The 27,686-nt window shown below is 63.3% G+C and overlaps 1 protein-coding gene across 13 annotated transcripts in view; it reads left to right on the top strand.

The window, feature by feature from the left end:
* Positions 1 to 27,686, top strand: part of ATOSB (atos homolog B) — a 44,363-nt gene that overhangs the window by 1,028 nt on the left and 15,649 nt on the right. For 5 of the 13 annotated variants that reach the window (XM_090037510.1, XM_090037523.1, XM_090037522.1 and 2 more), the window contains exons 3-5: positions 5,293 to 5,403; positions 25,552 to 25,649; positions 26,283 to 26,483. The gene's annotated coding sequence lies outside the window, so the exon portion shown is untranslated. Of the gene's footprint in view, positions 1 to 497; positions 1,769 to 5,292; positions 5,404 to 6,524; positions 7,306 to 14,528; positions 14,689 to 17,192; positions 18,585 to 24,599; positions 24,810 to 25,551; positions 25,650 to 26,282; positions 26,484 to 27,686 lie in introns of those variants that run through there. The other 8 variants (XM_090037516.1, XM_090037517.1, XM_090037514.1 and 5 more) reach the window with 7 other exon arrangements.

The following is a 27,686-nucleotide window of genomic DNA, read 5'->3' on the forward strand; positions in this document are numbered from 1 at the left end:
CAGGACGTGGAAATGGCCGCTGTGCTCAGGAAATCAACAGGGGACACAAGGCCCAAGGGGCCTGTGGAGGCTGAGCCAGGCCCTTGGAGTGGGGCACTCCAGACTGCGTTAGGGCAAGAGCGCGACGGGAAGTTTGTCTTGGTAGATAACATCCTCCAGGCTGCAGGACTGTTCAGCCACCACCCGTACCACGGTAAACTACTGCGGGGGGTGGACTTGTGCATTGATGCCCCTGAGGCCTGGAATTGTAGCAGTGAAGGGGCAGGCTTTTAAGTAGGGTTGGACTGTGGCGATCCAGGAAATGCACAAGAAGGAGCTGTTTGGAGGGATACTGGACCGGCTTTCGAGCACAAAGTGCTCTTCTTCACCCAGAAGCTCAGTTCTGTAAAGCTGTTTATACAGGTAGTAGCGTCAATAAATGCTTTGTGGACTCTTCAGAAGCTCCTGAACAGGTTCCCAGTGTCCTGAGTAACTCAGTGAGGCTGGGGCAGCCGGGGGTCTTTGAAAATCATTGTAAGTGCCTAAATACCTTGTTAAAATTGGGCCGGAAAAATCCAGTGGGTCCTGTTTACCATAGGACTTGACTTAACTCGTGAGACCTGAGTTTCAGGAGCTGGAGATGTGCCGTTCTGTCCACTGCCGTGTGTGTGTGACCGATACAGTAGTGCCCAAATGCGAGAGGTTTTGTGTGTGTGTGTGTGTGTAGCCTCTCATATTTGGGCACCACTGTATCAGTCGTGTGTGTGTGTGTACATATATATATTGTATGTATGCGTATGGGTATATGTATTTTTTATCATAGTACCTTTTAAATATGTAAAGATATCACTGGTGATGCCTTTCTGATGCACCTTGCTGAGAACTGCAGTGCAGACCTAGGTCCGCTTTTAGCATATTTGACTGAGCGTGCGCTGTCCTTGGGGAAGAAGAGGCAGTGAAATGTGGGGGCCAGCTCTGGTCAGGAGGAAACCCTGAATGTGGAGAGGGGCTGAGCCCCTGGGAATTGTCAGATTGTGCGTGTGTAGAAAGGGAGCAACCTGGGTTGTGGCAAGCTAAGGAGAGCATGTCCCAGATCCAACAGCCTTTGCCGGTGCTGTTGAACCTGGGGCTGGGGTCCTGGAATGCTGTGCTCAGGGTTTCCTCGCTGGAGCTAGACAGGAGCCATTTGCCTGTTTGGTTTCCATGTTGCCAGTCTCTAATGTGGTGCATTATAAAGGGCTTTGGGTTGGGAGGATTAAGGCGGCTCACAATGGAAATGAGGTTTTTCAGCCTCATTGCAGCTCGCAGGACAGCAGCAAAGCTACGTCTGTTGTAGCGGGGCCCTGTGTCTTGCAAGAGGCCCTGTGGGAAACTACTAGTCCCAACATGCAATGCTGCTCCCCTGTATTTGAGCAGCTGGCCCAGGCACCATTGCATGCTGGGACCTGTAGTGCCTTGCAAGCCACGGTTCCACCCTAAGAGGTGGGCAGCCCCCCGTCGTGCAGGGAGCTGGGGGTCAGAGCACTGCTCAGTTCCAGCAGGGACGACGTGCAGTCGAAGGTCTGGCAGCTCTCCTCTTCCTGGCCCGACCCGGCCTCAGAGGGTGGACGGCATCCAGTTGCCCTACAGGGCTGTGGACAGACCAGCAAAAGCAGCTGGTTTTGCTCCATCTGGGTGGGGAGCTCTGGTTGTCCCCTGGCTGGCCTGCCACACGGATCCCATCTGCCTTCGCGCGCTGACTCTCCTGGGGGCACAGTGCCGCATCCATTCATGCCTCTGTGCAGCTAAGGTGGGTGCGGGGGCAGGGGAGATGCCCCCCCATGTTTGGCCTGCTCTCAGAAACCTCCCGGCCAGCCCATCCTGGCTCTGGCACACGCCAGAGCCTGCGCTGCTGCACAAACCCGTCAGCTGGAGCTGCTCTCCGGTGCCTGCTTTGTCCAGGGCCCCGTTGCGGCTGCGTTGCAGCTTGTCGCTGACTCAGCTTGTTTCTCTTCCCCTTTCAGGGACGCTCCTTTCCCGCTGTCACCGGAGCGCTGCTCTGAGCCTGCAGTTCCCAGATGCCTTTCAGCTGCTGGCAGACCTGTAATGCCTGAGTCTGCAGGGAGAGAGAAATCAGAGCAGTTTACCCCTGACTGAACTGGAGCAAAGGGGCCTTGGCTTAGCTCTCGTGGTGGAGCAGGAGTGAGCATAGGGGTGCTTATTGCGCATCAGCTAAGGTGCAATGAGACCCCTTAATTGTGACCATGCAGGACAGTTGCAGGGGTTTGTGGGAATTAGTGTCTACAGCCACAGAGATTGAGATCAGGCTGTGCAGGTGCTCCTGCTAGGATGAAAGCTGGAGGGTCCTGGTTAGACAGTCTTGCTCCTCTGCTGAAGGTCAGATTGATGCTGCATTGGGGTCAGGAAGGGATTCCCCCCTGCTCGGACTGGTCCAGACTGGCGGGTTTTGCTTTCCTCTGCAGCGGGGGCACGGCCCCTGTCTGGGGTCTCTGGATTGTTTATGACCCCCCCGCTTTGCAGCAGTGGGATGTTGGTGGCCATGCCCCCCTGCTTTCCTTGTGGCTAGGTCAGGTGTGATGCCTGGTGCTGTCAGGGGGTCTATGTCGTGTTACTTAGAGGTTGGACAGTGGATGTGTCTGGGCTTGTTTGGACAGGGCTGATCCTGCCCCCGGCAGGGCTTGGACTAGACGTGACCTCAAGAGCTCCCTTCCAGCCCCATTGCTCCAGGATCCTGTGAACCCTGGGGTATGACTGCTGTGCTAAGACATGTCGGAGAGGAGAATGGCATATCAGCTCTCTGGCTCTCCCCGCTCTGTGCCAGACTCCCACGTGGGCTCTGCTACTGGAGCATGGCATGCTGCACCTGCCCTGTGTCCCTCTCCCTAGCTGCATGAAACCAGCCAGATCCCCCTGGCCTATTCCTGTCACAGCCCTTTGCCTTCTGTTTCTCACGTGGCTCCTGGCATCCTCGTTGTGATGCTGTTGCAGCGGCTTCACCACGTGCTTCCTTCCTTTACTTCTCGGACTGCTTCTGCTTCTCGCCCGGTGCTTTCTCTGCCCTGCATGGGTCCAGCAGGCTGCACTGATATCACTGTCTTCTCCAAGCCATCCAGGCACTTCTGGGTGCTGGGTCAAGGGATATTGTTTGCTCTGCTCCAGAGAAGGGACAGCTGGTGCTCTTTGGCTCCAGTCTCTTCCTTGACTACCAGCTGGACAGGCAGAGCCCACTTCCTCTTGGTGCTGGAAGGGTCTCCAAGATGAGCAGGGCTGAGCTCAGGATCTGCCTCTGCAGTCCCCCCCCGCCCCGTTCTTGCTGCATCATGAGGGCTGGTAGCTCTTGCTATTTATAACATGTATTAACATAGTGCCTGGGAGCCCTGGTCATGCCAGGACCACGCTGTGCTAGGCAGCATCCAAGGACAATCCCTGCCCCAAGGGGCTTACTCTCTAAGACTGGAGATGACCGATGCGTGCAGATGGGGGTCATTGCTAGCCATCATGGCAGACCAGCAGCCTTGCCATTGCCAAGTGGTCCATGGGCATTGGTGTCTTTCTCTCGGTTTCTCTTGGTTTTGAGGTCCCAGGGTGGGAAGTGACTGACCTTGCATGCGCTGCCCTTCCCTGGGCATCTTCACAACTGTCCTGCTGCCTTGTGCTGGGGCCCTGGCACAGCTCCCAAGCTAAGCAGGTCCGTGTTGGATCCGTACGCGGGTGGGAGACCTGCAATGCAGATGCTGGTGGTGCAGGGAGGGGTGCTGATGACTCAGCGGGTAACACCTCTCGGCAGCAAACTGCCGCCTTCAGTCCAGCCTCAGGGTCCTGGCTGGCAATTATGGATGAGGCGGTAGTATTTAGGCAAGAAGTGATGCCTCACCCCGGATTTACTGAGCAAACTCCAGCTGGGGTAATCACATTCTTCCTGTGAGCAATTCTCCAGCCATCCCCGTCACGAGATATTCTCCTTCGCTTCCTGTCCCAAAGCCTCGCAGTTTTGGCCCTGGTGCGGTAAGGCACGCTATGGGCGGCTTTCATGGGAAGCCCTGCAGCAGGCCAGGGATTGATACCCCCCACGGGCTTTCTCTGGCTGCGGGGACGTGTCCAGCTTCCCATGCAAGCATGGTTTGCTTGGGGACTGGCAGCCTCAGCTGGTTGGGTCTCCAGGTGTGGCCAGGCCCGGCCGCGTGGTCTGGTCTCGAGGGCATGCGGGGCACGTAAAGGTGAGCAATGCGAGGAGGTGAGTGCTCATCAGCTGCTTGGATGATGGCAGCGTTGCTCGGAGCCTCCATGGACTCCTTCTGAGAGCAACTCCAGTGGCCACCAGCCTACCCAGGAGTGAGCTGGTGGGAGGTTAGCAGTCCTGCCGCACAATGGATAGACCAGGGACTGCTGGCTGGGGCGGCCCCCCAGCTGTGCCGCATGGGTGCTTTGCTGGAACGAGGCCTCTGAAGCATCTTGGAGGTAGTTTTCAACCTCCAGCCCCGGAGGCAAGGCAGGGAAGAAAGGGGCAGAACCAGCAAGGGGACACCAGAGGAAGCAGGGAGAGATGGATCCCCCTGACCCTGAAGTCTGGCAGGGCAGCTTCTGCAAAGACAAGTCTACACCAAGCCACAGTTACAGCCAGGAAGGGAGGAGCCCCAGGAGGCAGCTGTGACAGGCCGGCTGGGGCTGCTGCTGGGTTTCCCCTTTGTGGCTGATAACCAGCTGGAGGCCCGGTTTTGCTGCCTAGCACCCATTGTCCAGCACATCCACTGCAGCTTTTGGCTTCTCGGGAACCTGAGATGAGGCCTGGTGCCAGCCTGGCTTGGCTCCATGCTCCCGCCGTTCCAACAGGGATATAAGGGAGTTCCACCCTCCAGGTCTCTTCTGCCGTGTCACCTTGCCCTGCTGCCCAGCTGGGGGCAATGAGGGCCCCTCGTCCCCTTTAGCCCTCCCCGAGCAGGGTGAGGGACGTCTTGCTGGCTTGGGGACCCATCTGCAGTCTCTGGCATGATGCTGGAGCACAGCACAGCACCATGGCCTTCCCTGGGGTGAAGGCATGGCTCCTCCCAGGTCCCCTGCATGTCCAGGGACATGGGCACTCGTGGTGTCATGTGCTTGTGGGATGGCAGAGCTCCCCCTACCATGCACACCTGCTGTTACAAAGACACAGCCCTGTCACCACCTTCCCCACCCCAACGCCTTCTGCCCTGGCTTTTGCATCAGTTCCCAGCACTGCTGCTCTTCGTGGGCTGGAGGATGCCTCTGCTTCTCTTCCCCCACCTGACTCAGAGGTCCCCTTGCCTGGCACTGGGGACCCGGTCCTTCTTTTTCCAGGGCTCCCTGATTCACGGTGAGGGACACCTGGAGTGCGGCAAGAAGGGGCGAGCTGCTGGGAACTGATCGAACCCCCGCTGGACCCCGCGGGAGAGCCCTGCTTGATTTACGGTTGGTCACCCCTCTTTGTCTGGGTCCTGTGTGCTGCTGCCCAGCATTGCAGCACCTGCACGCCTGGCTCGGTCTCTCCGGCTCCCTCGTTTGTTCCAGCTTACGCGGGCCTGTTTCTGGATTCACATTGGAGCGCAGTGACGGGACGCAAGAAGAAAAGGCTTGTCCGCAGCCATGTTGGGGAGGCACATGAGGCTCTGCCTGGTGCTGGAGGGGCTGGCCAGTTATGTCAGCAAAGAGGGGCTGACAGCCGTTCCCCTCCTGGGCTGCCCGGGGAGGACTTGGCTACCCCTGCCTGAGGCCCTGCTGCATGCCCAGTGGGGTGATGTTCTCCGGCCCCCTCTTCCCTCCTAGGACCATGTGACTGCGTGGGCATGCGTGGCTCAGAAGGCAGCTTGTCTCACTCCTGCTTTCAGGCAGCTCTCTGGAAAAATGGGCTTTCTGTCTGCCATTCCCTCGCTCGGACATCCAGCAAGGCCTCTGCTTCCCACGAGAGAAGCTAGGAAAGCACCATTCCCCTTCTGCAGCCCCAAGGTGCCAGGGCTTCCCACCCCGTCCTGCCCTGCCTGGGGAGCTGGGTGTTGGCTGGCCCCGTTCCCCATAGCGGTGGGACGGCTGAATCCTCATGAATCATCTGCTGGGCCTAATTTTAGGCCTCCAGGCTCTTGCTTGAATGCAGATGCTCGGCACGACGCTGGGGCTCTCGGCAGTGGACAAAGGAATTTAACGGGCCTGGGATTGGGTGCAACGGAGACCGGAGTCTGGGCTGAAAGCCCCGTATGCAGCGTGCATGGAGCTGTGTGGCAGGAGGCTGCCTGAGTGCTGAGACCTAGAGGCAAGGGAGGCACAAAGGCTGCTCTGACTGGCTCGAGGGATCGGGTACAGATGCTTTACTGCAGACTGAGGCAGGATGAGGCCTCCAGGAAATGTGATTAAGCCCCAGGCCTGCAGAGCTTAGCAGCGCACCCGCCCGCGGGGTTTCTGCTCAGCTCTGGAGCGTGCCGCACATCAAGGTTTCCCTCCGTCGGCCCTGGGGTTTTGCTGCGCTGCTGCTTTTTGGTGGGGCTGGGTCCAAGCCGGAGCTGGAGAACCCGCAGCCCAGCCGGCGTTCATAGTCCCAAGCCCCAGCCTGCCTGCGCTCCCAGCCTGTTATGAAGCGCGGCTGACAGCGTCGCGTGACCTGCTGGAGGTCAGCGTCCCATCCTGGGTCAGGCCCCAGGCTTCCCAAGCCTCGGTTGTGATCATCAAGCCTTTGCAGTGGGGTCAGGCATCTCACCTGACTGGCTTGCGAGGAGGAAGGGGGAGCAAAGCTGGTCACCGCACAAACTCTTCTCGTTGAGCTCACGCGCCAGAGGCCGTGCGGGCTGCTTTGCTGTGGGCTGCCGGACAGACCCGCTGCTCAGGCTCTGCATGCGGGATTCGGTGAACTCCCCACTGATGTGCAGCTGCCTCTGGAGCAGGACGTAGGAGCTGTTTAACAGGCTGCAGGGTGGTTTTGAGGGGCAGGAAGGGAAGGGCCTTGAGAGGTCAAAGGCAGCCCAGGGCCTGGAAGTGAACGCCCCATCTCTTCTGGGACATGCAGGAGGACTCGGGGAGGGGGGCACCTTGGCACATGCCGTAGGAACCGGCTGGTTGAGCCATTTTTGCTGCTGCCCACAAGGGCGTTTGCGAAGTGCTGGGTGCCCTGGCGCGTGTCAGGGCTGAGCTAGCCCCGATGCCCTGGCTGGAGCAGCAGCACCCCTATCCGCTGCTTCAGGCACCGCCTGCGAGGGGGCAGATTTGCGGCCGTCTCCTGCACGGCAGCTCCCAACCATTCCTCTCCGGCGGGTGAGCGATGGCAGGCGCAGAGGGGCACGCGGAGGGGCTGGCGGCCGAGACAAAGGAGGAGGCAGCTCGGCATTGGTGAGTTGCTACAGCAACGCATTGCGGACTGCCGGAGGATCCCTCGTTCCTGCAGTCTCTGATGCGAGATGAGCGTCCAGGGCAGCGCTGCCCGTGACTTCCCGGGGCCGCGGCAGTGTGGACAGCGTGCCCGCCGTCCTGGCACTTCATTCCTTGCCAGGGCTTAGCCCCTCTGCCCACCCCAGGGGACCGCGCGGGCTGGACTTGCAGGGCATCTGCGGCCGGACACATCAAGGAGGCTGAGGGGAGCCTTGCGCTCCACTGCCAGTGGCCTGTGGCTGTCTGGCTCCAGTGGGGCGCTGGGCAGGTGACCACCACCTGCCAGGCCTGCCCTGCTCAACGCCTGACCTCGTAGATCAGCCTCGGGCAGAATGACGCCAGTCCCCTATGTGCCCTCTCCCCTACCCAAACCCTGGGAAAAGCTGGCAGCGTGCAATTCCTCACACAGTGTTGAGTGCATTTTGCATCAGCTGGTGCTCCCATTTCCTAGGCACCCAGCGCCCGTCTGATTTAGGGTCAGGAAGGCATTTCTACCCCCCGCCCCACTCAGATCAGTTTGGATTGGGGGGGTTGCCTTCCTTTGCCTGGGATCTGCTGAGGGCAGATGAATAACCTTTGCAGCAGCAGGAGGTTGGCAGCCGCAGCCCCCCTGCTTTCCCTGCTGCAGGATCAGGTGTAATGCCTGGGGTTGTGTCATGTTGCTCAGAGGTTGGACAGTGGGTTTGTCTGGGCTGGTCTGGATGGAGCTGATCCTGCCTCAGGCAAGGCTTGGGCTGGATGTGGTCTCTGAAGCAGCACCCCTTGCTCTAGGATGCTACAATTTGATGGAGGCTCGGTGCCCCAAATCACCCTGCCCCTGCCTCCTGGGCTGCAGCGCAGGATCTGCCCCGGCATCAGCAGACAGGGTTAAATATTTCCAGGGCTCCGGCTGGGCAGAGCCCGAGCCAGGCCTGCCCATGCCACAAATAGCACCGGGTCAGAGTTTCACCACGGTCGTGATTGTAGGGGCTGGTGCTGCCTCCTGTAATCTGACTAATGCCTTGGACGTGCGCCCAGGGGAAAGGACCGCGCAGCTCCCTGCCTGCCCCGGGCCTGTCGGTGCACCTGCTGCAGACCTCTCCCGTGCGGCACCTGGCAAAGGGGCAGTGCCTTGCGGTGGGATCAGAAGGATCCAGCGGGCTGGGTGCTGTCACCCCGCGCCCGGCTCAGCCAGACGTGGGAAGGAGCTAGCACACCCGCCTGGAGCCTGCCAGGCATGGGCAGCTGCAGCAGGGTGGGACGGTTGCGGGATGGAGCACACGTGTCCTCACACCCGTGCCCAGGGTTGAGTCAGAGGAGCGCAAGGGTGCGCCTGCATGGGCCGCGTGGCGTGCTCTCTTCTGCTTGGCTGACTTTGGGGGCTCGTGGCTGGGCTGGGTCCCTGCCACGAAGCTGGGGTGAAAAGCAGCAGGGATGTGCCTGCAAACATGCTCTGGCAACAGTCTGGCTCGGTCTGCACCGCTACCCCAGGTCCGGGCGGCTTTGCAACCCACCAAAGCTGCCGGCCATAGAAATCCTAGAGCGGTCGGGCTGGACGGGAGCTGCACAGGTCACATCTAGTCCAGCCCCTGCCTGGGGCAGGATCAGCCCTGTGCCAACAGGCCCAGACAAACTACTGTCAGCCCTGACCCTGAGTTGGCTCGGCCTTGCAGCTCTCGCAGGCTCAAAACCCTCCATCCCTTTTTAAAACGGCTCTGAATTTGTATCGACTCCCAGGCTGGGAAGGGACCTCAAGGGCAAGCTACTGCAGTCTCCTGAAACCGCACCATTCCTGACCCACGGCGGACACCATCTAGCCTCTGCCTGAAAGCCTCCAGACCCCCTCACCGCTCCCCCAGGCAGCCGGCTCCGCCGTCCGGCTGCTCGCGAGCAGCTTTTCCTCAGATTTGTTCTAAATTGGTTTTGCTGCAGTTTAAACCCATTGCTACATGTCCTGCCTTCCCAGTGTAGACCAGTAACTCTCCGTGTGGCTTAGAGGGTGAACAGAGAACGGACGTGAGATGGCCATTAGAAACTGGGACTGGGGCTGGCGTGAGCACTGGGCTGGGACCAGCTGGCTGCCTCCCTGCTCACGCGGCATGTTCCCGGTCTCGTGCAGGGCTTCCCTGGGGCTGACGGCGCTGCCAGAGAGGCAGCGTGGCTCTGAGAAGAGGGCTCTGGTTCGGGGCCTGGGCATGGGGCTTCTCGTCCTGACTCTCACTGACCCGGCTGCAATGGCGGTGGTCGGCTCTCCAGGGCAGGGGTTGGCGCTTTCACTCGGTGCACGTGCAGCACCTAGCACGGCAGGGTCCTGGTCCGTGACTCTGAGGCCCGACGGCAATGCAAGCAGCAGTAATACCCTGACCCCTGGCAAGCTGCTTCCCCACTCTGTGCCTCTGCCCTCTTTCTCTCCTGTGTGCTTAAGCTCTTAGGTCTTCGGGTGGTCTTCTGTCCAGGCACAGTGGAAACACTACCTGAACCGGGGCCCCTGGGCGATGCCGTAATAAAAACCCGAGGAGGAATTAGATGCTCAGTGCTGGAATAAGCATCTGGGGAGAGGCGAGCAGCAGAGAGTCCCACCTGGGAGCGGGTTAGATCACAGCGGCCCTGGCAAGCTTGGGATGCATTGCGTAACACAGGGTACGTGCCTCCTCCACCCCGCTCCTGGAGAGCCGGGATCTATGTGTGCCATCAGACACGGCGCCAGGTTATCCCCCGTCGTCAGGAGGAATGGCTTGACGTCCCTCCTGGGGAGAATGGCGAGGGACCAGCTCCCGTCACGGCTGCCTCGGCAGCAACGCAGCCGTGGGGGGGATGGCGCAGGTGGGCCGGGGGCTGGTCCCTGCGTGAGGAAACGTGCCGCGCGTTTGGCACCGGGGAAGATTGTGGGGTCCAGAGGTGGTGTGAATGGGCTGGTTTAATCGCAGACCGGAGGAACGCAGACTTCCCCCTGGTCCTGGCTTTGTGGGTCTCCCCTCCAGGTCTGGAGAGAGCGTTTCTCAGGCCCTTTCCACACTACGGCTTTTTTGCCCGTTGGTCTCGGCTCCCTAGGACAAAACGGAGCGTGACCAGGGAGAAGAAATCCCTAGCATCGTGTCTACGCCAGGATGGGCCTCCCGAGGGGGGAGATCTGAGGGCACATGCAGGGGGCAGTTCATTAACTCTGCGGCCTGCTGAGACCGAGTGGGGGCGGCAGCAGAGCCGCTGGCTCCTGTGATGCAGACTGGTCCTAGAGGAGCGGGGCTGAGACCCGCCAGCTCTTTGGGGCCGAGCTTTTGAGATGCCAGCACTTCTGCTTGTCTTTGCAAGTGCTCCCACTCTGTGGGGCCTGATGGGCTCGTTCCCAGAGGATGTTTCCTCTCTCCTGTCTGTGCATCGAGCCTTTCTAGATGGATGGTGGAGATAGCTCCTGTCTCCTTTCTGTGAGCCTGCCTGTCGGGGTCTCCAGCAGGAGCCACATACTATGGAAACCGTCGCTCCTTGAGCTCTCTGCCTTTATAGCATGATGCTGGTGACACAATCTGCCCAAACAGCGATGCCTCCTGGACCCCCAGGATGCTACTAACGTGGATATCTGGCTGGGGGCAAGGGAGGGTGTTTCTAGGGAGTGGTTTTGGGGGCAAGGGAGGGTTTATTTGCCCCAAAGCCAAGGCTCCCAGAGTTGCTGAGGCCAGAGCAGTTCCAGAGGCAGTAGTGATAGTAGACGTTGCACCCCCAGATCTGAGCAAAGACAAGGCCAGCGCGATGGGCTGCCCCAGGGAAGGGGTCCCTTTCTGTCCTAGGCTGTGCCTGTCCATGAGAGATCCTGTGCCTGCTCAACTCCCAAGAAGGGATGAAGCTGTTCTGGCTTCTCTGGCTTTTCCTGGGACGAGGGGACTCAGCTGAACCGGGCCAATTTGGAATCTGATAGGCCTCCAACATCCATTAGGAAGGAAATGAAAAGGCTGCATCTCGAGTGACAGGGATAATGAACATAATCCAATGTGGGTGTCCTGGGAAATACAATTGGGACTGGGTATTGCCAGTGACACGGTGTCCCCGCACGGTGCTAATGGGGTTTTCCATCACAGGCGATGGAAAGGACCGTTCGTGGAGAGAGGCGGGGGGAAGATCAGTGCCCCGCAGCCGTCAGGTCTGACATTGGGGGAAGACACCAGGACACTTGGGTGGGCAGCAGCTTCTCAGGGTGGGGGACCTTTCTGCCTCATAGGCTTTGATTACTGATTGACTATAAGGGGTCTGTGAAGCTGGCCACGGCTCGTGGACTCTCTCTGCTTAGTCACGGGGTTGTGTCAAAAGCAGGAGAGAAATGACACAGCCAGCAACCATCATGCAGTGTCTGAGCTGGGCCAAGTGAACGTGGCTTCGGCAGGGAGCAACCTCCAGCAGGTACCTGGGGGGCATTTGCTGAACCCAAGGGCTTAAAACGACCTTCGGTGCTGGAGGCTGCAAGGGAGAGAGGAACGGGGCGGGTGGAAACCTGGTCAGACCCAGGTCACTCTCCCTTCCAGCCTTAGTGTGACACGGGACTGGGCAAGACGGACCGAGGGTCTGACCCAGTCTGGCAGCTCTTACGGTCTGAGAGGGGTCTCCGGGCTGAGGGGCAGCGGTTCCGGGCAGTTCGGACTGCTTGAGCGGGACAGTCGGCGGGACGGGGTGCTGGCGTGTCTGGGAGGGGTGAGGCCTGGCCTGGGCTTAACGCAGCATCTGGAGTCTGTGGAGTGGGAGGTGAGGCCACCCCTAAGCACGGCTGCTTGTATCCCCCATCCCCGTTCAAGGGAGCAAGGCCGTGTCCTGGCTGCCCGGCTCTGTCCTGCTCTCAGCAGGAAACCCGGGGAATCCCAACCCCTGCCAGCTGCTGGGACGTTGTTCTCTTGACCGCTGCTCTGCTGGCATTGCTTCTTGTGCGTTGCTGGGCTTGGTCGGGCTGGGGCACGCGCAGCCCACGCTGTGCATCTGACAGGCCGAGCAGGACAGATTCAGCCCGACGGGAGGTGGTGCGGTTTCCAGCGACGTCAGGTGCAAACCGGCTCCTGCTGGGCCTGCAGAGACCGAACGGAGCAAGGCCAAAGTCTCCAGAGCTGGGTACCGAGGGACAGGTGGGTGTACCACTCGCTCCTCACCTCTGGGGGCCTTGCTCACTCGGGGCTTCCACCAACAACCCGCCACGTTCCTGGCTGTGGCCTACAGGACGCTGGCTGGTTGTGCCAACATTGGCCGAAAGAAGTGGGACCTTGTCCCTGCTGATGCATGAGCCTTGGAGGTTAGAGTCCAGGATGACGCTCTTTCCGTGCCAGCCCTGCAGGGCAAGGAGGCTTTCCAGAGTGGCCTGTCATGGGACTAAGCTGGCAGCAAGCAGGATATCACATTAAAGTGCTGGCGTGAGCAGCCTGGGGTCCTGCGTGTGCTGAATAGAGCCGCTGCAGGCCCCTGACTGAATGGGGCCCTGAGCTCATCCGTGTGGCCCTTGGTTCCTGGACTGAGGATCTAGAAGAAGTGGAGAAAGTCCAGAGAAAGGCAGCAAGGATGTCGAGTGCTATGGAGGGGCTTCTACATGACGAGAGACTCAAGAGACCAGGGCCGGTCAGTTTAGAAAAGAGATGCTCGAGGGATTTATGACTGACTGTCTCTCACCAGACAGGAACCGCGGGTCACAGCACGACCCCAGCAGCAGTCAGTTTAAAACTAACACCAGGAAGTTGTTCTTCCCCCAGCGTGTCATCCAAGGGTGGGACTGGTGGCCACCAGACGTGGTGGGAGCTGAGGGTGCATCCAGTTCCACGTTCTAGAGGAAAGGGGCATCAGTCACTGGCACGGCCTCTGCATGACACCCGCCTGGACCACCGATGCTGGAGGCTACGTGGGAGAGAGGAATGGGGGAAAGCCCTGCTCGGCCTGGTCGCTCTCCCTTCCAGCCATCGTGTGACACGGGAGACTGGGCACGACAGACCTGCGCCCTGACCCGGGAAATGGCGAGTCCTATGTTCGCGTAGTCCCGAGGTGCCGTGCTGTGGCGAACGCTCTGCTTTGTGTTGGAGAGGAAGTTTCGTGTGAGAACACACCTTGCACACTCGCAGTGCCTGGCTTCTCTAGGTAGAGGCCTCAGGTTTGCGCCCGTCCCCTGCTTTCAGCTCTCAGCACGCTGCGGCATTTTCCATTGCCGCCGAAGCGCAGCCTGGTCCCAGCAGCCAAAGCCACTGCCACGGTGATGCCAGGGATCGCGCTTGACACCCCTTTGTGGTCCGCGAGGGCTGGGACTGCGGCGCGCAGGCACGGGAGTGGGGATTGGAGAAGTGGACACGATTCAGTGGCTGCGTCACACGGCTGGCAGGGCCCTGCCCCGCGAGAGGCCACGGTGCCCCTGCTGCGAGAGCCCCACGGGATCAGCAAGAAGCCGTCACTCTTGCGCGAGGAGCTGCACGGGGAGCCCCGCACGGCTTTGCGTGGGGGCCGCCGAACCGCTGCTGTTCGCTAGCAGCCCGTAGCCATATCCCGACCTGTGACCTTCAGGCAAAGGGCTTCATGGCCCCTCCCTTGGCCCCCAAGGTGACGGCCTGCCCCAGGACTGGCCACCTGGTAATGCCAAGCCACGCAGGGGCACCCAGGACCGGCTGCTCCTTCCCCGCTACTCCCAGTGGAGCGGGTTGTGCCAGGCCGCGTCTCAGCTCTTGCTCCTGCCGCTGTCTGAGGCTGGCAGTGCTCCAGCAGCCGGAGGCAGCTCTGCCGTTGCGGCGGGTAGAGCAGGCCTGGCCCTCGGGAGCTGGTGCGCGGGGCTCCCTCCGTGTGCCAGCGTGTTGCAGCTGGTCAGTGCCAGGTCCCCCAGGCCCAGTGGTGCTGCGGCTTCCCTTGCATTGCACGCCCAGCGGTGCTGGCGGAGCACTCCCAGCTGGGTGCCGCCCAGTGCCAGGCCCCGATTCTGCCCCACCACCCCACCAGGAGGGAGGGGCAGCAGAGAGGTGGGGAGGGGGCACATGCAGGAGGTCCCCGTGCTTGCAAGAAACCTGCCTAACCCTTTGCAAGCCCCCCTTGCCCTGCCGGCCCAGCAGCTGCGGCAGTGCTCCTCCCCCTCCCCCAGCCTCAGTTTCCCCGTTTGCAAAACCTCCTCCCCCAGCCAGGGCCGGGCTTTGTGCGAGGGGGCGGGCGGCGGGGCGGGGCGGGCGCCTGGCACCAATCGGTGGAGGCGGGCGGGGAGCCGGCTCCATCAGCTGGGAGGAAATGGGCCGCAGGCACGGAGGAGCAGAGGGAGGTGGCCGGCGGGTGGCCCAGGGCCTGGGCTGCAGCAGCACCCGCAGGCTGGGCGCAGGGCCCCCCCAGGGCCAGTGCCACCGCCACCGCGCGCTCGCCAGCCCCGCGCCCCTCTGCCGGGTAAGTGCGGGCCCGGGCGCTGCCAGGCTGGGGCAGGTCTCTGCCCTCTCCCAGCTCCCTGCAGGCTTTAGCCACCGCTGGTGCCCAGCGGCTGGGGGCTCCAGGCCGGATCCCGGGGGCAGCCGTGCTCCCCTCCCCAGCCCGGCTTTGTCTGCCCCAGCCTGGCCAGGGGGGCGGGTGGATGGGGGCTCCCTTCCCCGGGGCTGGTAGGCTGTTGCTGGGTGCCGGCCTGTCCGCCTGCCCCCCGTATCACTGCGGGGCACCCCCCGCTGTGCCGAGGGTACCCCCCACCTTGCCAGCACTGGGCATTCGCAGCCAGGCAGGGGGCAGGGTGCTGTGCCTTGCGGGCTGACGCCCGCTGTGAGGTGTGGGGCAACCCCTGCCTGCGCGCCCGTCCTCCCACCGCTGTAGAGGCTTTGGGGAAGCTCCTGGGGCCAGCTAGGGCACAGCCCCTACGTGCCCCCCAGGGCACTGATACGTGACCCGTTCCCCACCTTCTCCGATTGGTGCGATCTTGCCGTGCTCTGCCCGGGCCCCAGGAAGGGGCTGGGAGAGCTTTCGCCTCCCCGAGCTACCATGCGAGATCCGGTGCCTCCCTCCTCATTGTCTTTGCTCTGCACATGTGCGCTGAGCCAGGGCCGTACCTGGGGTCCCCACCGGGATGCGGTGTGCGTGCGGGGGGAAGGGGGCCAGCCTCTCGCCCTCTGGCTTCCTGTGCTGGGTTGCCTTCTCCGGGCTGGCTTCCCTTGAAAGCCAACCACGATGGGGGGTGGCTGGAGCAGGCCAGAGCGCCAGCTCAGCCCTTCAGCCTGCAGACCAGCTTGGCATTGGAAGAGTGGCGCGGTGCATGGAGGCTGCAGGTGTTGTAGCCCCGCTTGGTTCTGCATGGCCTTGTGCATGCAGGGCCATAAAGAGTTAAATGACATGACTGGCCCATGATGGGAGGGCTTTTGGGTCTGGAGTTGGCTGGCGAGCCTGGCCGTAGTGGTGCTGTTGTGGCAGGCAGCGGGGATGTCCCTCTGTCCAGAGCAGAGACGGTCATGCTCTGGGGGGAAGAGGGGGACAAGGCTTCCAGGGCCTGGGGTGGGGAGAGAGGACTTCAGCATAGTCCATTGGGAAATGCTCCTGGGAAGTCTGGGGTAGACTGGAGCCAGACCCTGACATGAAGGGGAGGGTTGGGACAAAACCTGGGCATAGGCTGGGAGCCAGGAGTCGGGTTCCCGGCTGGACCGATCTGGCCTGGGCGGCAGCATGGGGCATTGCTTCCCCTTCCCTTCCCAGTGGTGGGAGCTCTGGAGCAGGTTTGCAGGGCACGGCAAGAGGGGAAGCAAGGCCTGACGTGCTGGAGAGGGGCTGGTGAGTCAGCTGGGCAGGGTGGCGTCGCTGGCACGCTTCCAGATCAGCAGGCTGGCGGCAGAGGTGCACTGAGCACAGGGCAGGAGGTGGGACTCGAACCCTGGGCCGCAGCCAGAGGAGGGAGGGTGTCCTGGCCCAGGTGCGGCAGCGACCTGTGTTCCTAGGGCCCCGAGGGCGGCAGGAGCTAGGCACTGGGTGACCCGCCGAGCGGGGCGGGCAGGCTTCTGGAGGACAAAACCCGGGCACGTGGTGTCAGCTGTGGGCCCTCAGCCCCGCGTGCAAGGCTTGCAGCCGAGCTGGCATCTCCACCACAGCAAGCGGCTCTGATCTTGGCATCACCTTGAAGAGAAGCAGCGGAGCCGGATGCAGCAGGCCTGGGCTGGGCTGGGCTGGGGGACACGTCCTTCTCTAGGCAGCACCCGACTTCGGGCCACCTCCCGCCCAGCCAGGCAGGTCTCGTGGGACAAAGCCAGCGCGAGGGGGCAGAGCGGGGAACCCAAGCAAAGGCCGTGGGGGAAGACTCCAGGGTCGTTGCACCACAATAGGCCTGGGCATCGCACGCGGCTGTCGGGCAGGAAAGGAAAATTCCCCTCACTTCGTGTGACCACTTGTGCGTGTGCCTGCTCTTGGGAGTGCCGCGGGGGCACAGCTGGCGGATGGGCACCAGCAGATGTAGCCAGCGAAGGAGCAAGGCCGAGCGGGCTTCTGCCTTCCAGCCTCAGCCGGCGCGGGCCAGGACAGCGGGGTGCCTGGGGTTCTCGGTGCAGGGGGTTCGCTGGCAGACACCCGGGCTTTTCTAGCCGGCCCCGAGGGCTGGCGAAGGTGCCGGAGTGAGGCGTGCCTCGTCGATTTGGGCTTGTTGGTGGCCAGAGAGGAGTTGGCAGTCTAGCTGACGGGGCTCCCAGGCCGGCTTGGTGTGCGCGGCGCCCTGGCAGTTTCTCTCCCTGCCGCAGAGCTCTGCTCCCCCTCTAGGCTTTCGCACAAAGAAATTGCATTTCCAGCCCCAGCTGCTGCAAAAATAGCAGTGCACGTACCTCGGGCGGGGGCTGCACGCAGACTGAGGAGGGCAGCAGGGTGCCTCTCGGCCCGGGCCCTGCCCAGGAGGCGGAGATGGTTTTCCAGGAACACCCTCCGAGGACGGGGGACTTCCTGGACCAGGGGTAGCCGCTGCCCGGGCTTTGCTCTGCCTTTCCAGCCCCGCGTCCCTGGCCGAGGGTGGCAGGGACACGCCGCTCTCCAGATGCCTTTCCTTTCTGGGTGGCCGCCAGGACCTACGCTAGAGCAGCCTCCAGGCTGCACGGCTTTGTTAGGAATCGGGTAGACCAAAAGCACAGGGAAGACCGGGGCGTCTCGAGCAGGAACGGAGCAAAGGGCGAGCCAGCCCAGAGGCTCGGAGTGAAACCATCGCTTCTCCGTTCATCCCAGTGGGGTGTTGACTCTGGAACCTAACGACCGACGCGGCAGCACCGTCGACCGCCGAGCGCTTCGGCAGAAACGTCCTGCTAACCCGCCTCTCCTGCGCTCCTCGGCTCCTTCCCAGGCATCGGCAGCCTCGTCCGTCCCCTAGACCTCCACCCCTGGTCTGTTGGCAGCCGCCTCCATGCTGCGAGCGACACGCGGAGACCTGCACGTGCTGGCAGTCTAAGAGGGGAAGAAAACGTGCAGCGTTTCCCCGGCAGTTGGCCGTGTCCAGCCGGTGCAGCTTGAAGCCTGTGATTTCCAAGCCCGAGGGCTCTGGCTGGTGCTGCCCAAGCTGCGTTCCAGGAGCCAAAGGGTCCCGGGTCAGGATTTGGACGCGAGGGGCGGCCCTGTGGTGACGTGACGAGTTTCCTTGGTCTCTGCATGATCTGAGCCCATCTCTGTCTCGTGGGCTCTGGCTTTTCCTGCTGGGAAATGCCTGCAGGGTGATGCCACTCTCCCTCCTGGGGACGTGAGGCCAGATCCCTTCACAGTGCTTGAGCTGGATCCTGGACTGAAAGCCAGGAGTCCTGGTGCCACCTCTTTACCATGCATTTTAGCAAGGAACTGTCTTTTGCCCTTCTCCTGTCTGTGAGCTGTTGGCCCATCTTGTCTGTCCTTCCCAGGCCAGGTTATGAGTCCTCCTCAGTGCGCATTTGGCATTTGAGCTGGTCCTGACACTTATGCTCAGTGTGACCATGGTCAAGTCTCTTGTCTGTGCCTCTGTCCCCCCAGTAACAGCCCATGGGCCTGTTCGTGCCAGGAGTTATTCTGGAATAAGCTCCAAGTGCAAGTGCTCTGATCCTGGGACACCTGCATGTCTGCACAGGGAGCGGCCCCAAACTGCCGCTGCGCTTGGTGTTCACACCCCGCTTCAATCTGGATGTTCGGTGGTGCCCAGGCGAATGCAACCAGCTGGGATGCGAGGATGTGGCACATCACAGCGTTGCTGCTGACCTGGGAATGGAGGAGGGAAACGGATCATCTTCCTCCAAATGGAGGAAGTGCCTGGCTCCCCCGATTGCCTCAAGCACTGGGCAGTGCATGTCGGTAAAGGCAGCGGGCTTCTTCTGGCTCTGTGGGTTAGTGTTTGTTGGCGCTTTGCTACCATGACTTCTGCAGCCCAATCTGTTGTCCCCTGTGCTCTTGTGGGATGTGATGAGCGGTATGTGGGGACCGCATCTGTCCTAGCGACCCCAGCCGTCGTCGGTGCGTTAGCTGGGCGTGGCTGTGCCCCTTGTCCTCTTCCTGGCAGTTCTCCATTGTGATCAATGGCAAGTCGGTGCTTGTGGGGAAAGGCAGATTCCTTACCCAGGAGAAAGCTAGAAGAGCAGCATGTGCCATCCCCAATTGTGCTGCACAGACCCACATCTGGAGTCCTGTGTCTGGCTGTGGCCCCCCACTACAGAAAGGATGTGGACACGTTGGAGAGAGTCCAGCGGAGGGCAATGAAAATAGTTGTGGGGCTGGGGGACAGGACTGGTTGGGAGAAGCTGAGGGAAATGGGCTGATTGAGTCTGCAGAAGAGAAGACTGAGGGGGATTGAACAGCAGCCTTCACCTCCCTGCAGGGGGGCTGCAACGAGGACAGAGCTGGGCTGGTCTCAGTGGGGGGAAGTGACAGGACAAGGAGCAATGGGCTCCAGCTGCAGCAAGGGAAGTTGAGGTTAGATATGAGGAAAAACTTTCTTATGAGGACGTGGTGAAGCACTAGGACAAGGTCCCCGGAGAGGCAGTGGTGTCTCCACGCTTGGAGGTGTTTAAGCCCTGGCTTGACAAAGCCCTGGCTGGGACGATGTACTTGGGGCTGGTCCTGCTTGGAGCAGGGGGTTGGACTAGATGTGACCCCTGAGCTCCCTTCCAGCCCCCCTTGTCTCTGCTTGCCTGAAGCCTGCTTGCTCTCCTCGGCAGGGAGGGAGGCTGCTGTATGTGCAGGGCCTGGCTGCTGGCTGTGAGGCCTACTTGGACGCGTCCCGTGTGCAAGAAGCAGCTGTGCTGCAGGGTGCCCCGCTGTTGTGTGTGGGGCGGGGGAGGCTGGGGAATGGGGCAGACCCTGCTTCATTCACGTTCCTGCCCCCCAGGTTGGGAGGGCGAGAAGCAAAGTGCAAGCTCACAGCTCCATTCAGTATATGCCTCGTGCCCCGCTCCCCCCGCAGGAGCCCCCACGCCTCGCGGGTCTGTGTCTGCCCCACTTCGCACCATGAGGCTTGGAGCATGGCACTTTCCAGCTCCCGGCGCTGCGTTTGGGGCGCTGGGACTGCACACCCTCCGCGCGGGAGCTGCAGCTGGTGCAAAGACCCAAGCTCAGTGTGAGCCCCCCGGTCATCCCTTGCCCAGTGGGGCCGCTTCGTCTCGCCCAGCAAACAGCTCGGCGCTTCCAGCACCCGTTGTCCCGCTGCGGTCTGTGCCCAGCAGGGAGGCAGAGCAAGCGCGAGCAGCCGGGCCCCTGCTCTGGGCCTGGGGGGTCCATCTCCGGAGGGGCGGAGGGCACGGGTGCAGGGAGCCCTCCCTCCCCCCATTCCCCCCGCCACGCTGGGCCTTCTCTCTGCAGTCCTCCAGCACCGCTGGACCTGGACTCGAGCCAGGGGCATCCTCTGCCTGGGCCCAACCCGGCTTCTTTTGAACAAGGGGGGATCCGGCACCGCCTGCCAGCCGGAGTCGGTGGCTTTGCCCTGGCCGTGCGTCACACCCCGGCTTGTGGTCGGGGCAGGTGACTCAGGCAGTGACTCAGGCAGGCGGTGGGTGAGTCAGCGGTGGGGGGGGGACAGTTGGGGGTGGCGAGGCTCGGCGAGGTGCTGGCTGATGGGGGCCGGGAGATGCAGGATGCCCAGGCTGGGGGAGCCTGCACTGAGGATGGAGGTGGCAGCATGGGCTCCCTGCCCTGCCAGGCTGCAGGGAAAGCGCGCCAGCCCCTGTGGGGGGGATGCCTCCAAAGTCTGCAGCCGTGGGGCCGTTTCCTGGGTGGATGGACGCTGCTGCGTGGGAAGAGGCAGAGGCTGGGGGTGATGCTAGCTGCCCGGGGTGGTGGGCAAGGCATCCCAGCCCTGTGTGCGGAGGGCTCTGGGCTTGCTCCCTCCCAGGATCCTGCTCTGCTGACCAGCTCCCCCCGGCTGGCGCTTCTTCCGCCGTGGCCTGGCCAGCCCAGGTGGACAGGGGCACGCTGGCTTCTGGCTGTATCCGCTTCCCTGCCAGCCTTGCCCATCGCTCTGCCCTCCCTCCAGGTCCAGCAGTGGATGCATTGGGGTGAGTCTGAGTGGGAACCGCGGTCCTGTGGCTGTGGAGCCCTGACCGCCCTTCCCGTACTCAGCATCTCGCAATTGCTGGCACCTGTTCTTCCCAGCAGCCCAGCCATCTCCTCCCGGTCCGTGGTCCGTGCGGGCTCTTTGCTTCCTCTCCTCCCCTTTCCGGGCTGTTACCTAACCCTCTTTCTGGGCATCGGTTGCGTGACTCGGGTGCCCCGTTGCATCACTCGCATGGACCGAGCGGCAGCAGGTACGGTGGTCGGAGCTGGGCGGCCCCCCCAGAGGCGTTGCTGAGTCTCTGCACGGCGCGGGTGCTGGGTGGGACCCGGCCTGCCTGCGGAGGCACGTCCAGGCTGGGTTCATCTGCAGTTTGGGGGTGGAGGGGACACGTGTTCAAGCCATTTTGGGCCCTTCCTCTGCTGGGGCAGCCGGAGCAGCGTGGCCAGTGCGTGGAGACCCCCGGCCTGCCGTGTCGGCTGCCTCCCTCTGCAGCTGCAGTCCTAGGCTCCCGGCTTCCCGCCGGGCCTGGACCCCCTGCCTCGCTGATGGGTTTCCCACTAGCCAAAGGGTGGGGTGGCAGGGAGGCTCGCGTATGGCTCACGGCAGCAGAAAGCCCCTTCCTTGGGCAGGTGCAGAGTGGGTACAGGCAGGCACAGGCAGGGCCCCAGCCCGGGAGGCTCCTGCCCACCCAGCGTCACGGCGCTGGGCTCAGCGAAAGCCAGGCTTGCCAAGCTGCAGCAGGCTGGGAGGCGCGGTGTGCCTGCCGGTGCTGGGCACACCCCTGCCCTGTGTCGCGCGGGCAGGGGAGACGCGGACATCCCTGCAGCCGTCCTTGCAGCCGCGGCAGCCTTATCTGCAGGCTGCAGCCTTGCCGGGCAGCACCGCTGGCCTGACGGCAGGCACCCAGGGCCTCATCTGAAGGCTGTCACAGGAAAAGGAAGCGGTCTGCGACAGCGCAGGTTGCAGGAACAGCAGACGGTTCCCACGGGGCAGATGCCATGTGCACGAGCCTTTACCCTTACCTTGCTCCTGCATCCAGGGCTCGGGCCCTGCTCTTCGCGCTGCTGCATCCCGGGCGGCGGAGAGGCGACGCAGCCCGGAGCAGTGCAGCGGCTCTGCGGGGAGCGATGGGAGCTGCTGGGGATGCGTGGGGTGCAACGGGAGTGTGTGTCGATGGGGCAGACGGGGCTATGCGGGGGGCATCTGATGGAAGGAGGAGGGCAGGGGCAGGGGAGGATGGCGGCCTCCTCCCCTCACGCCCCAGGCACCCCCAGGGCCGGGCCAGGCCAGGCCAGGCGGCGGGGCTGCACCCCACGCGAAGGGGGCTGTCGTGGCTAGTCCCGCACGCGCAGGTGCGTGGCTGTGACCCGTAGCAGGTGTTCGCCGGGAAGCTTCTCCAAGCCTGTCGGCACGGGGCTTCGCCTTGCTGCCCCAGAAGCTGCGCTGCCCTGCGGGGAAGGGCCCCGCGCCCGCCCCGGGGGTGGAAATGCAGCAGAGACGGGGCATTGGGGCCGGCGCTGCCCCTCGGGGGAGCTTGCCAGGCAGCGCCGGCCTGACCGTGGCGAGATCCTTGCATCGGCCTGGCTGGCGCAGCCGTCTGAGGAGGAAGAGGCAGCTTTTTCTTTCATTTAGCAACAAAGACCAGCCCGGAGAAAGGAGGCCGGGGGTGGAACCGTGCGTGTGTTCATTTCCCTTATCCTAGGCCCAAATCTCCTCCTCCAGCACCCGTTCTGCGCTGGGTCGGGGTGCACCCTGCGGCCCTGAGCCCCGCGCAGCGTCCTACGGGAAGTCGCGGCCAGGACTTGCCGCTGACGGGGAAAGCGGCCGGGCTGGAGACCCCAGCATCCTGCAGCGTGCAGCGAGCTGCAGGGAGAGTCCTCCCCACCCCCAGCTTGGCTGCCTCCCTCGCTGCCTCTTTGTTTTCTGACAGAAGACTCCCATCCCTTCGCATGTCAGCCCAGGAGCAGCAACCCGCTCGGGGGAGTACGTGTGCGTGTGCGTGTGTGCACGTGTGTGTGTGAGCCGCAGTGCTAGCAGGCGGGGGGAGTCGCCCCTCTCCCCCTGAAACAGCCGGCGTCCCACCGCTCCCCGTCCACGTTCGGCCCTTCTGGCGTGGCCGGACCGCGAGGGTCGCCGGCTCCCTCTGACCGCGGCGGGACCAGTCCCTGGGCACGAGCAGGGGCAGGGGCTCCATCACAGCTCGGCGGTGCCAGGCAGAGGTCCGGGCCTCGTCCGGAGAGGGGTGGAGCGGAGACCGGGGCAGCCGTGCCCTCGCCGTGCGCAGCACGTTTGCGCTCTCACTTTCGCGAGCACCAGGATCCTGCGTGGGGTCCGCGGCCGCGCTCCAGCGAGAGGCTCCGGTTCTCCGCGTCTCCCTTTGCCTCCCGTGTGCTGCGGCGCTCGCGCCGGCTGGGCTGCCAAGCGCTTCGCCTGGCTGCAGCATGCCTGCTGGGGTGTTATCTTTGCTCGCTGTCCCCCACGGCCCTCCTCTTCCTCCGCCAGGCAAGCCCCAGCGAGCTGGAGACAGGAAAGCGGAGACAAAGGTCTGTCCCCAGCCGGGGCGGTCCCCCCCGCCAGCGGCTGCCGAGCATGATTTTCCCCCCTCTCCCTTGCTTACGTGTTGCAGGTTTCTCGGGTTCCTGGTTCGGGGTTGAGCTGGCAGGGCTAGGCCGGGTGTGGGGGGGAGCTGGCTGCTTCTCAAAAAGGGCTGGTCGTCCCGAAGGACTTGAAACTGCTTTCCATTCTCTGACTGCTCTTCCCTGGGGCCTGTAAACCGGGGGGGCTTGGATGCGGAGATGGGGCAGGGGCTCAGGAGCAGGGTGGGGGAAGGGCGAGGAGACCGGCGGGGGGGCACGGGGTGTTTTTGGCTGGAAGGAAAAAGCGGTTCCCCCCCACATTGCAGCATAACACGTCCGAAGTGCCCGCTCCAAGCGCGGGTCAGAAGTCCTCCCTGCCGCAGGTGGGCTTTGCAGGAGGGGGTTTGCATGGGGCCTCAGCGCCAAGCCGGGAGCCCGGGCACTTGGGGTGCTCTGGCCTCCGGTGCCGGTCGCCGCGTCCAGTAGCTGCGGAGTCGCAGGACCTCGTGCGTTGGGTGTCAGACCCTCCCGTTCCCGTGCCACGGGGTATCTCGGGCTGGCCTCCTGGCTCCTGTGTTGCATGTGCGGCTGGGGTCCCCTGGGCCCTGCTCCCCCGTGCTCAGCGTCTTGTGCCAGGAGGAGAAACCAGGTGAGCCTGGGTCTGGATTTCGCGAGCTTGCCTGTCCTGGGGCCTGCCAGCCCCTCGGGGTGCTGCCCTGACACCAGCTACCCACGGGCTCTCGCTCCCCGCCTCGCCCACGCTTCTGGCCCGTTTTAGAGCCGTAGGGTCGCAAACATCCTCGCAGGACGTCTGGTCCAGCCCCACTGCCGTCCCTGCAGCGGTAGACCAGCGAACCGTCTTCTCCCCTCAACCCCGACTCAAAGGAGTCCTGTCCCTAGTCCGGCCCCTGCGCTGGGCAACAGCCTGGACTCAGCCCCCCGTGACGTCGTGACCCCTGCGAGCTGGGGCTGACACGGCTTCGCTCCCAGCCCTGGACCGCTGGGGGCTGCAGGAGAGCCATCCGGCAGGGCGCTGCCTGCCCGCTCTTCCCTGTGGCGGTGGGGGTGGGCCGGCGTCTGTCCGGGTTCGGGCCTCGGAGCAGACCTGTCTCGGGGAAGGGGAGGGGAGTCCTGGCCGCCGTCTCCCAGCCCCTGCCTGCCTGTCAGGGCAGCTGGAGTGTGGGAGCCCCCGGAGCCCGTGCCCAGCCCCGCCGCGCTCGCTATATAAGGGTTACAGGCTGCCGCGGGGAGGAGCCGGGTGCCGTAAAAAGCCAAGTGCCACGGCAGGGTCGCTAGGGGGAGAATCCTTGCCGGAAAAAGGAAAGCCCGGGAGCCAAACCCCAGCCCCCCCAGGACAGCCGGAGGGGGCGGGAGTCACGTTGCAGGGTGCCGGGAGCTGGGTCCAGCAGCACCGTGCCTGCGTCCTGGAGCCCGCGGCAGGGCTTATCCCTCCTCTGCAGGAGCCCCCGGGGAACCCCTGTGCCAGGCAGGTGAGCCTCCTTGGTCGTGCCCAGCACTGGGGTTTTGTCGGTGCCCCTCCGGGCAGGTTGTGCTCGCGAGGGACCGGCCCCCTGCGTGGCTTCGGCAGGAGGAAGACCCACAGCTCTGCTGGTGCCACGTGAGAGCCGCTGCTGGGAACGGACAGGCCCCAGGGGCAGCTGGGTGCCCCTGGGCAGCGCGTGGGGGCTGGGGTTGCCCTCCAGATGCATCCTGCAGAGGCCCGGCGGGCCCGGGATGCTGCCCACAGAAGCCGGTGCTCACAAGCAGGCTGTCCCTATTGCAACCAGAGTGTGCCACCATTGCAGTGGCCTGGCCCAGGCCAGCCCCTGGCCCCACAGCAGGTGGGAGGCCGGTTCTCACGGCTGCCGGGGGCTGTGCGGAGCAAGGGCTGGGGTGCAGCTCTCACTCCTCGCCATGCAGGTGCACCCATCCCACCTGAAAGCGTGCGTGCCAGGGCCCCCGGGGGAGCTGGCTAGAGGCAGGTGTGTACGTGCGCCAGGCTGGCTGGGCCTCGCGTGCGAGTTAAGGTTTGTAGGACAACTCCCCTCCCTGCCCCTCGGCCAGCGGCAAGGGTGGAAGGTGACGTCAGGACACCAGCCTGGCAAGGGCGGTTTAGGTTTGCCAGCTGGACCCTAGGGCATTCTTGGGGTGTGGGTAGTGGTAGCGCTGTGTTCATTCCCCATCTAGCAAGGAGCTGCTGGATGGGCCTGACTCTGCCGTCCTTCTCCGCAGGTGCCACGTCTGACAGGCCGGTGGGATCACGATCGCATGAGCTGTCGCTGGGGGGATGCTGCGTGCGGCGCCGGCACGTGAAGGGCGCCTGTGAACAGGTGAGCGCTCACAAAGGGCTTTTGTCTTGGCCCCGGCTGGAGCCGGGAGGGATCTGTCACAGCGTGGGGCTGCCAGGCCTCTGCACCGAGAGGCTCCTTGTCTCTGCCTGCCTCGGTGTTGACAACAGGATCTCTTGTGACAGGGAGTCCCCTGACCCTTGAGGCTCTGTCCTGGGGGCGCGGCGTGCCAGCCAAGAAGCGCTTGGTGGCAGGTCTCCAGCCTGGCCCCCGTCCCTGGGGTCAGGGAGATCCTGGCGGGGCTGCTGGCGATCCTCCCATCCTGGTCCCCTGCCTCCTGGGTCCCTCCAGCCCGGTGTCTCCTCTTCTGCAGGCCTCAGGGGCTGTGGGGCGGGTGGGGGGAGGGAGCTGGCTAGCTCGGGCTCCAGGATTAAGCTTAAGGAAGGAAGTGGCCATGAATCCCAGCTGAAGCCTTGGGAGGAGGATATCGCCTCCAGGAGTCAAGGCTGCCATTACCGGTGAGCAGGGCTGGGGGCTGCCCATGGGTCTGGGTGTTGACGTCCCGCCGCGGCTGCTGGTCCAGCCGGGGATTGTGTCTCCTGCTCCTCTTGTAGCACCGCTGGGTGCAGAGCACCATCAGCCCTGTTTCACCTCCCTCCCTCTCCTCCCCACAAGCACGCAGAGCAGGCCAGACAGCCAGCGACAGCCTGAGGAGCCTGACCGCAAACCCCGGGATGGTGGGAGCCATTCCCCGACAGCCACGCCGCTTCTGGGGGGTGCCGGGGTGGCAGGTGTCTCCGGCGAGCTGTGCCAACGACCGTGTGCTGCGGGGCCACCAGGGCTACCTGGCTCGGCGAGGGGGTCGGCTGCAGAGCGGTGAGTACCCAGCCCCCCGTCCTCGGGGGCAGAGGCTTGGGAGCTGATGTCGCCCTCTCTTCAAGCGCTTGCTTGTACCTTTCATTGCACACTACAGACAAAGCCTCAGGGCCTGCCCCGGGCAAGGGACAGGGCAGAGGGACAAGAGCCAGAAGCCGTGACTGCTGATTTGCCATGACTCTGCCCCTCTGGTCTCGCCCTAGACAGAGCGAGAGCTTGCCTGTAGACAGAGCCCCGCAGGCCCTGGAACCTGCTGAGAAACCGTCGCTATCAGGCAGGAGTCGGGAGTGCCAGGGCTGGGCTCTTCCCGGTGCTCTGCCCTTCCGAGGCTGCCGGGTGGGTTTTCTCCATATGCAGCAGAAGCTGCCTCCTTTCCTCTTGGAGGTTGGGTTTCCAGGCCTTCTCCCAGCCAGAGATGCAGCGCTGGGACCCCAGCGCCTCTCACAAGCACCGGGCATCTCCTGCTTAGCTGCCTGCAGTGCCGTGCACCAGGTCCCCCAGCACAGAGCTGTCGGGCATCCTGTTGCTGCACAGGTGGGGAGGTGTGGCGTAGCGGCCATCTCGGCCTCCCTTCCCCATGCAGGCTGGCTGGGCCAATTCCCATCACCGCTGCTTCAGCTCCTCCGCTAACTCCGAGCCACTTCCTTGGCATTTTCCTGCATGCTGCCAGGGCTCTGGGCTCAAACCGCAAGCTGCCTGCCCACCTCGCCAGCTCCTGGCAGAAGAGGGCAGGAGCAGAGCTGGGCTCTTCCCAATGCCCAGCCCAGCACCCAAATCCTCCCCACTCAGCCCTTGCTTCCCGGCAGCTCCATGCATACCGCCCACCTGCCTGCAGGGCAGAGGTGTGCTGCGCACAGGCCTCTTCCTAGGTCATGTGTGGTCATCATTATTTCTATGTGGCTGCATCGCTGTGCTCCTCCTTCCTCAGGTTGGCAGGGCAGCCTGGGGCAGAGGCTGGCATGGCGTCAGGCACCCAGAGCTCCCTGCTGAGCGGAGCAGGGGGCTTTTCCTCCGGGGTGACGTGGAACGGCTCGTTCTGATCCATCCCAGACACCTCCCTTCAGGAAGAGGTGGCTAAAAGGGTCTATTCAGGGGGTAGGGATGGGGCCAGGAGAGAGCCACTCTGCCCCCATGGAGAGGCCAGGGCATGGCTGCCAAGACGGGGCTGCGGGGCAGGCACCCAGGCTGGAACAGGCTGATGAT

This window comes from Crocodylus siamensis, chromosome 3, assembly GCF_052110815.1.
Source record: "Crocodylus siamensis isolate JL-2025a chromosome 3, ASM5211081v1, whole genome shotgun sequence".
Taxonomy (NCBI): domain Eukaryota; kingdom Metazoa; phylum Chordata; order Crocodylia; family Crocodylidae; genus Crocodylus; species Crocodylus siamensis.